Source organism: Echinops telfairi, unplaced genomic scaffold, assembly GCF_000313985.2.
Source record: "Echinops telfairi isolate 266 unplaced genomic scaffold, ASM31398v2 ScPeMD7_2;HRSCAF=8, whole genome shotgun sequence".
NCBI classification, from domain to species: Eukaryota; Metazoa; Chordata; class Mammalia; order Afrosoricida; family Tenrecidae; genus Echinops; species Echinops telfairi.
Genome location: NW_022103898.1, coordinates 70,532,892 through 70,537,164, shown reverse-complemented (window position 1 = coordinate 70,537,164; position 4,273 = coordinate 70,532,892). Strand labels below are relative to the sequence as shown.

Here is a 4,273-nt window from a genome sequence, read left to right as displayed (position 1 = left end):
TCCTAGCAGCCTAGTGCTTCACTGCCATACTTTTAGGGCTCAGATGTGAGAACAAGGGTCTTGGCAATGCTGTTTGTGATGGCACAGAACCCGTAACTAGGCGAACAGGCAATTTCTCAGAAAGCTTGTAACTACTGATTTGGAACACTCTAGCGCTTCTGCAGAGACACTCGGCCTATGCAGCAGACTGAAGCAAGACCTCTAACTGGTTCAGTCATGGCTGATGAAGCCAGTCTGGAACAGACCTAGATTTTAAAAATGTGAGGGATCTGGAACACGAGCTGAAGCAGGAAAGACTCTGTCCTGGGGGCCTGCTAGAAACTTACTCTCCTGCATGGAGAACAAGGGTGCTGTCTACATTGGGTGGCAACCAAATCTCCTGCCTTGCTGAGTTACAAACAGCCATGCATCGCAGAAAGGTAGCGGCTAAACTCGCTGCTTTGAAGGTGTGTTGTTCTCCACAATTCTGGTCATAATCCTGTCTCGGCGTCAGGCTCCTAAAGGGGCTCCTCCTGCCGGACTCAAGTCTCGCATTCCAGGGTTTTGACCCACCATTTTTCCTGTTTTAGTTAGGGTTCCGGATCACCCAAAGCTTTAAAATTAGTCTGTTCTGATTTGCTTCATTGGCCGTGACTGAACCGGTTTGAACTGATTCAAAGCCTAGAAGACAAAAAAGACGTACTGAGTTTGGGGGCCCCCCTCTCTCCTTTCACTGAGGTCAGCAGTGAGTTCTGCAGCTATGATCCTGATCGTCATCCAGGAGCTGTCCACTGGAGGATATTATGCTGTCAATCACCGAAGAACACATTCTGCATGAGACCACTCTTGTAAAAAACGTCGAGAAAAGATTTTTATACTAAAAGAAGCATTCACTGATAGTTACAAGGGTAAAGAAGGGTAAATCACTACCTGGAGGGGAGGGAATGGGATTAACTGGGATGAAGGGAAAGGTAATATTTCATAAGAGGGAGGTCAGCCCCAAATGGTGGAGGCAGGGAAGACACTGGGAGGAGTGCAAGAGGTAAAGGCAACAGATTGAATGCTGTTCTACCCACACTCCTGCAGGACCAATGACCTACGAGTATATTCATGGGTAGACACTCGAGCTTCTCGAGTGGGGGAGGGAGAATGGGAATATATCCATGAATATGTTTCCCAAAAGATACTTGTACACGTGTATGTACTGCAAATATATCATGATTGCAGTGGAGTACACAGGGGCAAAGATATGAAAACTTCCAAGACATAAAGAATCAATCACCGTGAGGGAATGAGTCTCTGGTGGCTCAGGACCAAGGTCTCAGAGGACACCAAGGTCAATTGGAATATAGTCCACAAAGATAATGTTCTACACCTTACTGCAGTGAGTGGTGATCAGAGTCTAAGAGTTCGTGAGTGTTTCAGGCACAACTGTCAGTCTCTGCCTGTCCAGGGAAAGAAGACCGAAGAAGCCACTAGTTCAGGGGACACACGGAGCCTCGAACACCACTTTCCGTGACCCTGAAACCAGAAAAACTAGATGGTGCCTGATTATACCTCCAACTTCTTTGAAAGGGATCACATTGGAAGGTCCTGGATAGAGAGGGAGAGAAATGTGGATTCAATGATTGTAATAATCATTACAGAGAGCAGACTTGCTGATTGGACAGAGGTTGGTAGAACACCAGCGACTGTGGCTCTTAGTCACCTTCAGTCTGGGACAGAACTCGCTCCCATGGTTCAATTTTCACACCAACAATAGGTGCTCTGGTGGTAATATGTTGGGCTGCGAACTGCAAGATCCACTGTTTGAAACTACCAGACACTCCTTGGGAGAAAGATAGGGCTTTCTATCCCCATAAAGGGTTACTGTTTCAGAAACCCAGAGGCAGGCAGTTCTACCCTTCCCTACAGACCAGTACTTCTCAACCTTCCTAATGCTGCGACCCTTTCATACAGTTCCTCATGTTGTGGGGACCCCCAACTATAACATTATTTTCATTGCTACTTCATAACTGTAGTTTTGCTATTGTTATGAATTGTAATGTAAATATCCGATGTGCAGGATGTATTTTCATTGTTACAAATTGAACATAAAGCATAGTGATTAATCACAAAAACAATATGTAATTCTATATTGTGAAATATTTATTTTTAATGACAAATAAATGAAATGTTGTCTTGAAGCATGGTGTAGCATGGGTAACAGTCTTCACGCCAGGTCCTCCTATGTGGGCGTATCTTCATGTGGGTAGACCCACCTGGAGACAGAGGAGTTCCTAAGACCATCAGAAATATGTTTCTGTTGGTCTTAGGCGACCCCTGTGAAAGAGTCATTTGACCACTCCCAAAGGGGTCTCAACCCACAGGTTGAGAACCGCTGCTATAGATTCACTATAAGTCAGAATTGATTCAATGGCAGTGAGTTTTTTGTTTTGTAATAGACAAGTCTATAAGGGGAACCATAACAGCAGGGAATTACACATCCCTTAGAATTATGAACCACTTGAGATTTTTTTAAAATCAGCATTTACTCAAGGATAAGGTTCAGAAGGGTTCAGAAAGAAGGAGGGATGCAAAAGGGAAGCAAGGAGGAAGTAGATATGTGATATGTATGAATTGTTGCAATAAAACCCTGGTGGCGCTTCTTCTGCCACTCCTGGAGCTGCCTCTGTGCTCGTTTGGTGCCGACCTGGTACCTCTTTTGTGAAGCAGCAGCAGAGGAGACTTCTGTGCTCGCCATGGCCGACGAGAAGCCCAAGGAAGGAGTCAAGACTGAGAACAACGATCATATTAATTTGAAGGTGGTGGGGCAGGATGGTTCTGGAGTGCAGTTTAAGATTAAGAGGCATACACCACTTAGTAAACTAATGAAAGCCTATTGTGAACGACAGGGTTTGTCAATGAGGCAGATCAGATTCCAATTTGACGGACAGCCAATCAATGGAACAGACACACCTGCACAGTTGGAAATGGAAGATGATGTGTTTCAGCAGCAACAGGAGGCATCTTCTAAAAGGGATCCTGCTCCTTTCCTCCAGAACTCACTTCCTACCGACCAAGAATCCACTTTCTATTAGAAAACCACAATTTGCTTCCACCACCTCCTGACGACTACAGTATAGTTTTCTCTTTTGTTCCCCTCCCCCATTCCATTATTGTACATAAAGTAACTGGTGCACGTGCACATGCATACTGCATTTCCCCCTTTGTTTATTTTTATTTATTTTACTAAATGGCCAATGGTATGTTTTGATTGACACCAAGTGGAGACGGGGTGGGGAAAATACTGGCTCTGTGAAAACGCCCCCTTCACCATGAGAGGCATGCTCATTCAGCTCCTCTCTCTATATTCCAGTACGTTATTTTGCTCTCACTGTTAAACAAACAAACAAACAAAAAAGACATAAAAAAATCCTTGCATACCTTGTTGGATGGGAGAATTTTAATGTTTTTCATTTATCATTGTAAAACCAAGGACAATTTTCTAACTTTTTTGTATATAGCTGTTACATGTAGGGCAATCTGTCTTTAAGTAGGGGTAAATTACTCTCAAGGAAATGAAACCTAGATAGTTTTCTCTTCACGTCAAGCGTCTTGTTTAAATAAACTTCTTGTTTAAAATAAATAAAATAAAATAAAACCCTGATGGCATACTGGATTGCATGTTGGACTGTTAACCACAGGGTCAACAGTTGGAAACTACCAGATGCTCCTTGCGAGAAAGACGATTAGAGTTATAGTCTCAGAAATCTAAAGGGGCAGCATTACTCTGTCCTACAGGGTCATATGAATTGAAACCAACTTGGTGGCAGTGAGTCCGGAGTCTGGTTTGGTTTTGATGAATGGTTGAATGAAAACTAGATTTATTCTGAAAACCTTTAACCAATTCATAATAGAGTTAAAAAAAAACTAAAAAAAACAAGAACAAAAAACAATGAGCTGTTGAAATGGAGGAAAAGAAGATTTAGAAGCTAAAGAAGCATCATGCCTTGACCCTCTCCCCAGAAGGTAATACAGAGGGCAGACAGCATGAAGATATGTAGCCCGGAGAGAGAGGCAGGTCTGTCCAGACCACATGGGAGTGAACTAAGAGAGAGAGAGAACCTCATCGTGGCCCACCAAGACCTAGGGAAAACATCCCTGCTCTGAGCAGCCAATGCACAGAGAAGACCCTATGGCTGGCCCCACCATGAGACACGAAATTCCCTTACTGACCCATAGTGCTACAGGGGACAGCACTGGAGACACTGTGCGGAAAATGTGCCCAGTTTGCCCCATGCATAGCGGGGTG

At 44.0% G+C, this 4,273-nt stretch overlaps 1 pseudogene; it reads left to right on the top strand.

Annotated features, from left to right (window-relative positions):
* Nucleotides 1-2,705: 2,705 nt before the first annotated feature.
* LOC101640766 lies at nt 2,706-2,995 on the top strand (annotated as a pseudogene).
* Nucleotides 2,996-4,273: the final 1,278 nt, after the last annotated feature.